General features: G+C 42.6%; 1 protein-coding gene across 1 annotated transcript in view; it reads right to left on the bottom strand.

Moving 5' to 3' along the window:
* Positions 1 to 12,105, bottom strand: part of ARMT1 (acidic residue methyltransferase 1) — a 352,965-nt gene that overhangs the window by 118,018 nt on the left and 222,842 nt on the right. The gene's annotated exons all lie outside the window — the stretch shown is intronic.

Here is a 12,105-nt window from a genome sequence, read left to right as displayed (position 1 = left end):
GATGCCATGAAACCCAGAACTCTCAAGAACTCCCTGGCTGTAATGGAGACCAGAAGATGATTTCTGAAAGAAGAAAATGAGAATTAAAGCCTTGGGAGGAGGTAGAGATGCCAGCAGAGGCACGATCTGAATCCTGCAGCACAGAAAATCATGATCCTGAGAAGGAGTCAGAGAAGACATTTTGATATTTATTGTGAACCCCAGGCTCTGAAGAAGGAAAATGGCAAAATGAAGATGTTGCAACAGGATTTCTGGAGAGAATACCTGAATTAACAGGTCGCCAAAGTAAGGAAATACTTGGATCCCCTGAAGCCTGTAAAAAGCAATTACAAGAGCAAGGCATTTGGTGAATACCCTTGGAGCAGTAGAAAGGCCAGACAGCAAATGCTGAAATCCTGAAAAGGGGATGGATAGGAATATGGAGATAGGCATCCTTAAAATCCAAAGACACCAAGTAAGCCTGAGGAAGCAAAAGAGTGAACAGAGTCTGAAGGGACAACACTCAAAAAGTGGGCACCTTCAGAAAAGTGTTGAGATGACTCAACAAAGTCTCCAAGTACCCTCTTTTCCTGGGTATTAGAAACATCCTGGAGTAAATCCCCCCCTCCCTTTGGGACACAGGCACCTCTTGAACAGTACCCTGAGTCAAAAGGTATTGAAGCACTTCTGGGGAAAAAGAGTTGTTGTTCTCATGGAGGCTGAGGAATGCCCATGCCAGGGGGATGGGATTTCCATGGCATGAAATACCTCTGGCAAATAATGGACAGAACTCATGAATCCTGAGTAATCTGAAGTCAAACAGGAAGAGAAAAAAGGTGAAGAGAAACAGGAATGTGGCTGGGAAGAGACGGATAGTCAGATAGCACCTGGTTTACCTGGAAAGGAAGACTTCAGTGTTCCTGAATTCTGAGTAGCCTTAGCAGAAGGAGCTTGCTTGCCACTCTTTTTGCCCTTAGGAGGATGATGAGATTGCCTGCAAATGAAGACAAGTTTACTGGAGTAGTTCCTCTTAAATTTAGGAACAGGAGAGACAAACATGTTTGAGTTCCTGTAAGGCCTTCCCCTTATCCTGAAGGGACTTAAATAATCAAATAAGTGTTTATCATCAAGAGGGGCATCCATCAACTTAGCCTTGATATCATCAGGCAATGGCTGAAGTCGAAGCTAAGAATAAATCTTCATCACTGAACCAAAAGCAGCAGCCCTAGAAGAGACATCAGCTGCATCATAACTACACTTGACGGAATGACAAATCACCTGTCAGGAAGTCCATAAAGTACAGTTTTGTACCTACCATAAATGTAGATGTTCGAAGATCTACATTGCTGCAGTCCTTACATATGGGTAGTCCGCTGTCCTCGGTCGGCCCGAATACAAAAGTATTAGGCTGACGTCGGTCAAGGCGCTTAAGACTGACATCAGGACGTCAGGGTACAAATGCGCATGACCGACGTCATATCCTCAGTCTTTTCTTGCCCCAGATGTCAGAAGGCCCTAAAAAGAAAGGCCAAAACCAAAAGACAGCAAAAAACAACCAACCACCCCTGCACTAATCATATTTACAATATTTACAATATTCACAACCCAAACTACACCACCGCCTCTAACTACAGAGGGAAGGAGGGAGCTGCAGCAATGTAGATCTTCAACATCTACATTTATGGTAGGTACAAAACTGTACTATGTTCTTCATCTCACATTGCTGCAGTCCTTACATATGGGTAGAATCCCAAAGCAGAGGTAAGGGAGGATGGCAAAACTATAAAGCATTAGGAGCTGCCAAAATGCCCTGTAAAATTGCAGTGGCAAAACCAGCCCTAGATTTAGAGTAAAGTGGAAGGTGGTAATGCTTAGAGAAAGTATGCACTGAACTCCAAGTAGCTGCCTCCAAAATATCTTTAGTAGCCACCCCTTAAAAAGCTGTAGAAGTGGCAGTAGCCCTAGTGGAATGAGGCCTAATCCCAGCTGGAACCTCTTTACCATGATGGGAATAACAGAAAGCAATACAAAAAACAATCCACTTAGAAATAGTTTGTTTTGAAACAGGTTTGCCCTGAGAACCCAAAGCAAAAGAAACAAATAACTGCTGAGACTGCCTGAACCCTTTAGTTCTGCTCAAATAATATCGCAATTGCCTGTGTATATCCAAAGTGTGTAAAATCTTTTCCCTTTATTTTGGGGTTTGCATAAAAAGTAGGCAAATTAATAGTTTGGTTTAAAGCCACACTAGAAACCACTTTAGGCATAAAGGAAGGATTAGTACGCAAAGATACCCTATCCTTATGGAAAATTAAGAAAGGCTCAACCGCCATAAGGGCCTGTAATTCAGAAACCCTTCTCGCAGAGGTAATGGCCAACAAAAAAGCAGTCTTCCATGATAAATATTTCAACTCGGCAGAAGCTGTAGGCTCAAAAGGTTGTACAGTGAGTTTCTCCAACACAAAATTGAGATCCCAAGCAGGAGTAGAAGCTCTACGTGGGGGTCTTATATTCTTTGCCCCTCTAAGGAATTGCTTAAGCAAAGGATGAGAAAACAATGGTGGGTCACAGTCATAGTGAGCAGAAATTGCTGCAGCATGAACCTTAATAGAGGAGAAGGACAAACCTTTGTCCAGTAACTCAGTAAGGTATTGAAGAGCCACACTTAAATTAGGCTTAGAAACATCAAAGTCCTTTGCTGTACACCAAAATAAAAATCTCCTCCATTTATCTGCGTACACTTTCCTTGTACTAGGCCTTCTGGCCTCCAAAATAACATTCAAAACTTGTTGTGGAAGCTGAGACCCTCCAGGGTTTAAAACAGAATATGCCAGGCTGTTAGATGTAGAGAGTGAAGTTTGACATTGAGTAAATGACTGTTCTCCTGAGACAGCAGGTGAGGAATCGAAGGTAAAGGCCAAGGAGGCAGACTTCTCAGTAATGGGTGCCAGTGCTGTCGAGGACAATCTGGAGCTATTAAAATCATGTTTGGCTTGTCCTGTCTGACCTTCAGGAGTACCTTTGGGAGGAGAGGCAAAGGTGGAAAGGCATACACATGAAGATTGCTCCAATTGAATGAGAGAGCATCCACTTTCCAGGCTGTGGGATGAAACCTTTTTGTGCAAAACTTTGGCAGCTGGTAGTTTAGTGGAGAAGCGAACAGATCTATGTCTGGAGTTCCCCATAACACTGTCAATTTCTGAAATACATGAGGATCCAATTTCCACTCGTGGGGATCCATAATTTGTCTGCTCAACACATCCGCTAAGGAGTTCTGTGCTCCTGGCAGAAACCTTGCCTGAAGATTTAGCTGTAAACTGAGAGCAGTCTCCCACAAAATCATTGCTTGTCTGCACAGAGGATAAGAATGTTCCCCTTGCTTGTTGATGTACCACATGACAGTTGTGTTGTCTGTTAGAACCAACACCTGCCCTGGAAGAAGTAAATCCTTGAAAGCTATTAATGCAATTGGACTGCTAACATCTCCTTCAAGTTGATATGTAGATGTTGAAGTCTGGCAGGCCACGTGTCTTGTACCCATTTTCCATTTAGATGAGCTCCCAAGCTTTGTCTGAGGCATCTGTCATTAGAATCTGACTCTGGCCGGTCACAGAGAGTCCCTTGTTTAGGTGACATTCCTGAGCCCACCACAAAAATTCCTTTGAATGCAAGGTATTATCTGAATGACAGTGTCCATATCTTGGCAGTGCTGTGTCCATACATTTTTGAGATACCATTGTAGCTTCCTCATATGCAGTTTGGCATTGGGAAGTACCAGAATACAAGATGCCATGAACCCCAAGGCTTGAAGGACTGTCCTTGCAGTCAGCCTGGACTGACGAGACAATTGATGGAAGTAAAGAGAAAGATTCTTTTGTTTGTCCGGGTCAAAAGGCCATCTGGGATGCTGTATTCAGTCTCACACCCAGAAAGCACATGTCCTGAGAGGGTACTAGACTGGACTTTATTTCGCTCACAGAATACCCCAGGCATCTTAACACTGCTATCACATACTGTAAATGATGAAGAAGTTTGTCCTTTCCTTGGGCCAGAATCAGGCAATCGTCCAAATAAGGATAGATTTGTATTCCTCTTAGCCTGAAGAAAGCTATCACTGGAGCCAGAACCTTCGTGAACACTCTGGGCGCAGTAGATAAGCCAAAGGGCAATGCAGAGGAGAAGTCTCAGCCCGAAAATGCAGATACTTCCTGCAACTGAGCCTGACAGGAACATGAAGGTAAGCCTCCTTGAGATCCAGAGTCACCATCCAGTGATCTTTGCCCAGCAGAGGTAAAAGCTGTTGTAACGTCAACATTTTGAACTTGGGAATGTCCAGATATGTGTTGAGGACAGATAAATCCAAAATTGGTCTCCACGTGTTCCCTTTCTTTGGTACTAGGAACAGGCGGAATAAAATCCTAGGCCCACTTCTGGCAGAGGGTTGTACTTATTTGAAGTAGCAGAGAAATTTGCTAGTCTTTGCTGAGGAGGAACGTCCCGCATGCCTTTGAAAGGAGGCAAGGTATGGAAATAAAACTTGTAACCTTGGTGTATGATATCCAATACCCATTTGTCTTGGGTAATCAAATTCCAATTTTCCTTGAAGAGTGCCAACCTTTGCTGCCAGGCAAGAAGGATCTGGCAGCTGAAAGGTAGGTCATTGGGCCTGTTTGAGATTGTGCAGGTGAACCCTGTTCTAGGCCTGAAAGAGCTCTGAGCTCTGCCCCTAACACGTCTAGGTCTACCCTTAGACTGAGAATCATAAGAAGGATACGCCCACCCCTTAGCAGGCCAATTCCTACTAAACTTTGGAGGCTGAACTTGCAAAAATCTTTAACAGCCTGCATAGACTTAGCCTTGTCTTCCATTTTCTTCAAGACTGACTCCACAGGTGAACCAAACAACACATCAGACTGTAAAGGAGCATCCAAAATCCTTGTCTTAACATGGTCAGATAAATTCTGATCCCTCAGCCAGGCGTGCCTGCGAAGAACTGAACCAGTGGCAGCCACCCTAGACGAGGCCTGTACAGCATCAAAACCACATTGTAAAGAATGCTTACCCACCTGTTCAGAAACATGCACCAAATCTTGTAATTCCTTACACTCAATGCCTTCCAGAACATCCACTTTAGACTTCAATTGAGAAAGAAGATAGTTTTGATATTTCAACATATGAAACTGGCAATTCAAAGCCCTCATAGCTAAGGTAGAAGATGTATAGACTTTCTTTCCCCATCTATCCAAAGCTCTGGCCTCTTTATCTGGAGGAACCGATTTTTACAACAGAGGCCTTGACACCCTTAGGTCCCTGACTAACAGTTTCTGGGTCCGCCCTAGGACTCTTATAAAGATATTTATGAGCCTCAAGCACCCTGTAATACCTATCCGGTTTAACAGGAGCAGGAGGCAGAGAATCAGGATTAAGTGAAGCCTCTGCAAACACATCTTCCACAACATCCAGAACAGGGGTATAGCCAAGGGCCTATGCTGGGGTAAAAGCAAAAATTCCTAAGCCTTTTCCTGGAATCAGAGAAGTCCTGACCTTCCCACTTAAAATGTTCCCTCATGGAATGAAGAGTCTCTGAAAAAAAAATCCTCTGGAGGAGAAGCAGAAGGAGTCGAATCATCTGCATCAGAATCAGAATAAGGAGAGTACTCCTGCAAGTCTTCAGAAGACTCTGAAACATCAAGCCTGCTCAAAACTCCCCAACTCTGACTCCACCCTAGGCCTCTTATCAGGAGGGGGCAAAGAACCTCTAATCAGAGTAATCAAATCTTCTGCCATTTTAAGCATGTGCTTCTTGGGCACAGACCCTGCTGAACTAGGAGTGACACCAACAGAAGCTAAACCTGGCCTGCCTCTGGGAGAAGCCTTAGAAACAGAAGGAGAGGGCCTAACCACCCTAAAAGGGAGGGGAGCACAGTAACCTGAGAAGCCCCTTCAGCCTGACCTGCCTCCTGAGAGGCCACATCCTGCAATATCAAAGTCTCCCCTTGGGACTCCAGAGAAGCCTCCGTCGGAACCACCGGTTCCACTGACGCCTTAGAACCGGCGTCCGGAACGGACGACTCATCTTGTTTAACTGCTTTGTCTTTGCTTCTTCGAAGAAGCGCCGGAGAATCCGACGGCATATTATAATTGCACCGCTTCCTGAAGACCAGCCTAGCACAATCTAACCTTAATAGTGCGCTTATTGAATCTAGCACAAAAGCACCCAACAACGCCGTGCTCAGGCCCCAGACAAGGAATACACAAAGAATGATAATCCCTATGCGGTATCTGTTTCCCACAAGAAATACAGTTATTCACTTTTCTGACATCCGTAAAACACTGAGGCAAGAAAAACAAAATATTCTAACGGGTACTTAGCCAACTTTGATTCGGTCTGAAACTCCGAACTCGAAAAATTTCAGAACGCCGAACGGCACTTGCAACGCTGCTTCTGCATCGACCATGCAAAAAGAAGGAATGACGCCGGTCATGCTTTGTACCCTGACGTCCTGATGTCAGTCTTAAGCGCCTTGACCGACGTCAGCCTAATACTTTGGTATTCGGGCCGACCGAGGACAGCGGACTACCCATATGTAAGGACTGCAGCAATGTGAGATGAAGAACATCAGGGAAAAGAGCAGAGGTTTTACCCTCAGTCCAGGGAGATCAGAAATTACTTAAGCCTGAGAAAGGAGAGACAACATATACCTGGACATATGGGTCTGATAATTAACAGCCCTAAAAGCCATGGTAGCTGAGGTGTAAACCTTACCTAGCCTTTCCATGGTTCTGCCGTCTTTAAGAGAAGGCAGTTGCTTGAGAGAAGGAAACAATTGAGAGCTTGTCAGAGGCTACATACACCACTGAGGGGTCAGCAGCAGGATATCTGTACAAAAAAGTTACAGCCCTCAGGCATCCTATATCAGGCTTCTTTGGAGCAGGGGGCAGAGAATCAGAAGCATTAGAGGCATCTGAAAATGCATCCAACAAAGCAGCCAAAACAGGAGGAATAGCAGAAGGTTTAGGAGATTCCATCTGCAGCAACTCATAGTATATGTCTTATGGATCTCAGAGACCTGAGCACAATCCCATTTAAAAAAACTCAATCATCCTGGAGATTGTGTCCTCAAAATAAATCTCTTCAAAGGGAGTAACAGGACTGGTAGATTCCTCTTCCTCAGATCCACAGTGTAAAGGAGGAGGAATTTTGGAAGAATAAGCAAGGTATTCCTCATCAGAATCAGATTACTCCACAAAGGAATCCTGATCCCTGGGTGGAGTAGACCAAGGGGGAGCTGGAACAGAGAGACCCCCCCCCCCCACCGAGGAGGTTTCAATGCCAGTATTCAAACCCTGAGTGACGGCTTGTCCCTAGAGGTAGGAGGAACATGTGTTTTTGTTTCTTCTTTAATGGGACACCCGCCCTGTAAAACTTAGAGGGCTCTGACTCAGGACAGCCCTCAATAACAGTAGGGACCCTAACTAATATCTGCGGAACACCTCTAGGCCACTTGGAAATAAATTGTGGTTCCCTTAAACATCTGAAACAGACATCTCCAAAGCAATATTGGACATACTGAAAGCCAGATCCCCACTGGCCTCCAACCCAGCTGCAGAAGAGGAATCAGACAAAGTTGGGAGAACCTCCAGGTTCTCCCTCACCTCAAGAGAAAAGTCTGGCAGAGGCAGGACAGTGGAAGATTCTGGTCTTAGTTTCCTAACCTCCTTCTTCCGTAACAGCTGACCATCGGGGTGGGAAGTTCCTTCCATAGTATTCTTTACGGTAAGCTTAAGTCACTGATTCTCCAGATACAATGCAAGGCAAGAAAGCCTACTACACAGAGTCTTCGGTATGAAAGCCTGACAGATAGAACAGGTAGTATGGTCATGAGAGGCATCTAGGCAACATAAACACTGTTCGTGGCAGTCTTTATGGGGAATCCATCTCTTGCACTGGCATTTACCCTTCCTGGATGATATGAACCCCCAAAATCAACCAAATATCAAGAAAAAAATGAAACCTCAATGGGGCACTTATCTGCATCAGCTTGGAAACCAGCAAACAGAATGTAAGAATTCAGAATGACAATTGAGAGATGTGTTCAGACTGGTGGCAAAGTTGTTCAGAGGATGGTACATCCGGACATCATCTTTATACTCTACACTATGCGAAGAGCATACTGTGAAGTACAGTGCACCTTAAAGTAGCAGTAGGCTTTTGGATACTGGCTGGACATCAGTCTACCTGAAGCAAGGAATCCCAGATGTAAGGAATACTGCAACTAGTGAATTGAAAGACACACACTATGAATTATAATTCGTTTTTGTAAAAAAGATAGTGTCCACAACAGCCCTAAGAAATCTTTGTCGGTGGAGGGTCTTTTATGCAGAATGGGAGAAATACCCAGGGTCTGAAGTCAACAAACTCTTTACTGAACTGCAAGATAGAACCTCTGAATAGAAGTGGCATGAATAAGACAGTTGCCCAAACATGAGCAGATGGTAGCTTCTTGTGCAAACAGTGGAGCCAAGCATTTGGTGAAAACAGTGGACAAAGCAGAAAGGCCACATGGCAAGGCAGGAAACTGGTAACAGGCATGCTTTCCCATGTGAAGGCACCCATACATACAATACCCAAGAAACTTCTAGCATCTCCTACATTTCCCATCACTTAAGGCTAACCTCTTTCTTCCATGAATGCTAACTACATTTCTCTCCCCAATCTATTTCATTTACTGCTGGCCCTCACCCTTTTTCCTAAACCCCACCCCCTCCATTTGCCTTTTCTTCTTGTAACCTAACAGCCCCATTTTGCTTCCCTTTCCTTTCCACCCAACCTCTTTTTGCTCTTGCTGTACCTACCCTACTCTAACTACCCAATTTTTTTCTACCAATTCTAAATTTTCCTACAGTAATACCAAATACTTTACCATCACACTTATCTAATCTCTTGGTCCCTAAAGTCTCACACCTCACCTAATCTATCTAGTACTACCTGCCTCTAACTTTCTGACCTGTTGCTTATAAACTACTGCATTTGAACATATGTAATACATTACCACTTATATTGCAAATATTGAGTGTAATCACTTACATTATTTATACTTGGTATGCATGTAAAACCTATATAGCCTCTTGTACTTAAATTTGTGATAAGTATTTTGAGGAGCATTTTTTCCCTGGACCCTAGTTGAAAAGGGATCATGTACCCAATCAAACATTCCCAGTAAAAAAAGAAAGAAATAAATGAAAAACAAACTGCCTATAAGGCTTGCAGTTTGAGGTGCGTACTAATTATTCAACAAGTCTACATCTGCCACAAACACATGCGATATCAATAGAAGAAGCAATGTAGTGCCAGCATCTTGGATACCCAAATTTGTGATTATATGGAATTCGAGAACTTCCTTCTTTCATAATAAAAGGATTTATAAAATAACCCCCTTCCTTGTTATGCCACATGTTCTGTTTAAACAGTACGACTGCCAAGTAGGTGCAAAAGTAGAGATAAAGACAAAGTTAAGTGGATCTGGAGAGGGTGAAATGAGCACAGGAACTAGTTCTGTACACAATTCTGTAATCTAATCTGCAGAAACTAATGCTACACCATTTTTTGAGGAGGCAGTTCTAAAATAAGCATCCCCAGTATTATACCAATACTTAATATGGAAAACTGTCCCATCAGTTATTTCTGCCAATTTAGAATCAGAAAAGCCATCAGTTGAGCCAATCTGCATCACTGTCACACACTGGCAGAACCCTACAGAGATCTTCCCTTATATCCAAAGTAGAAGATGTGAACATTTACTGTCAAACCTCTTCAGGATCTACTCTCGCTTCTAGTAGATTAAGGGCTGCCGTTTTCTTTTTATAGTTTTGAGTAGTTAGGTCCCTCACAGCTCTTAAGAGATGCAAATCGCTACTGGACCCATACATTTTAGAAGCAAGTGACCTTTACAAAACAAGACTACCCATGCATTTACTTTTTTTTTCATAAAAATAGTTTTAGTCATAATTTTGGATAACAAACACAGAAATAACAAGAGTATGTGCAACTAAATGCATGCTCTACAAGCTTATAAACTCCTAGCTTTCTTAAGTCTAAGTTATGCAAAAGATACAGAAAAATCAACCTTGTGCTTCTCTAAAGAAACTGGCAGTCTTCATGGGTGGACTGATAGAATATGCAGCAGCAAGCCACCCAGAGACTTTGACTTTGATTTTGTAGTTATGAAATCAATCTGTCTCGTTGTTTCATTTAATGACATTTCAGGAAATCTACTAAGAAAAACATGTTTCAGAGGGAAGGAGAATTCATCATTGTCAGTTGTTGAGGGTTCATCAGGCAAGCCCAGTGGCAAGATATCAGCATCACAGATCCAACGACTAAGGTTTATTCCTGACCTTCACCCACTTTAGTGGAGTCTGCATGTGTTCCTTTGTCTGCGTTCGTTTCAGTTTCTTACCAAAAATGCAAAAGCATGCAAGATGACTAGGTATTGTAAATGGTCCATCCACACAATATATACCCATTGTGGATGGAAAAACTGCTTACTTACCTAGCTAGCAAATTAATAAATTCAAATTCATGAAGATGCCTATTCTCCAGGGGCTGCAGAGAGGTTTACCTGTGGTGCCAACACAGGTAGAACACTGCTAGGTCTAATCTCCACTCATATGCCACTGCAGTCTTCTTGCTTATTATCCTCTTTAACAATGTGGTGACCTGCGGGATGAATTCTTCAGAGTGACAGAAGAGCAGTCTCGTATTATAGCTGTAGAGGTTGTTTGCATCCCTGTTTATTCAGATAATACATAACTGTAATAAGGTATGGGTGAACCAAGACTGGTACTGGGTGCAGTGACTTGAGAAATGCTCTCAAAGTCACTACACTGCCACATTTCCTTGACAATGATACAAATGCTGCAAGCTGAACAGACTGACTTCAGGCATCCTGGATGAACAGGACAGCAAAGGTGATATTCAACCACAATCTGAAGCAGATGCAATAAACCTGCAAAATGGTAATGAAGGGCTGATCAATATTCCTAAAACAGACTGTTAAGTCTGGTCATTAAAGTCAGGCAATGCACTTTTTAGGAGTAGAATATCATCAAATTCTTGATCTGCCTGACCTCATATGGATCTGACTGTACACAAGAGTTGTCCTGTGATGTCTACCACAAAGAACTGTATTATATGCAAAATGCACCAAGTACGCCTTAAGCCCTTGGATACTCACTTACTTATGTCAATGTTTTTTGATGAAATTGCTGGGAAAAGGTAATTCTCTTTATTTTGGTCTTCAGATTTGTATACGACAATCAACAATGCATAAAAAAGTGAAATGAGAGGCATTGTACCAATGGAGATTTCTTATATCTGAAGTAACAGGTTTCACTTTTTGGAGGAGTTTCTGAATTGTGTGAATCAACTCTGGAACCAGGAATGTTGCAGAAGTCCTTGAGTTACTGTAGCCAGGTCAAACACCAGGGCTGTAAATAAACAATGGTGGCCTATCATGAGTCAGAATTATCTCCTGTGAGATGGATGAATGGCAATATGAAGACAGGCATCCACTTCGACCTCTGTGATCATCCACAAATATTGCAAAAATCAATGACTAATACGGCCCATAAGTTCTGCACTATTAAAGTTAGAGATAGACTTGAAAGTGCATTGTTTCCTGGAAATATTGAAGAATCTTGAACAGAAAGCGGTTCTTTGCTGAGAAAGTAGAGCTGGTTCTAGTCGCTCTTTCGTAATAATCTTCTAACTTAAAGACCAGAAAAAAACAAAAAAACAAAAAAAAAAATACAGCAGTGTTGAGTTTTGTGAATCCTCTGCATGCCTGGGTTTGAAGTAAAATTCTAATACATAACAGAGATGGACATGACATGATTAAATTAGCTTATTTACAACAATGGACCACTTAAACCAAAAATACAAAAAAAAATTTAAAGATACTGACCTAGCGTAAAGAGCAGGCCACAGTCACACATTCTACTAGGGGATTTTTTGCATCCCCCGTACTCCTTTAGATAAAAAAAAGGAAAAGTCTTTCTATGGTCAAGTAACCTCAATACAAGTTTCACACAGTCAGCTAAAAATTCAAAAGGTCTTTTGCTTGA

The sequence above is a fragment of the Protopterus annectens genome, chromosome 1.part0 (assembly GCF_019279795.1).
Source record: "Protopterus annectens isolate FY-2018-M chromosome 1.part0, PAN1.0, whole genome shotgun sequence".
Taxonomy (NCBI): Eukaryota; Metazoa; Chordata; order Ceratodontiformes; family Protopteridae; genus Protopterus; species Protopterus annectens.
Note: the sequence above shows the minus strand (reverse complement) of the source record. Positions and strands in the feature narration are given on the sequence as shown.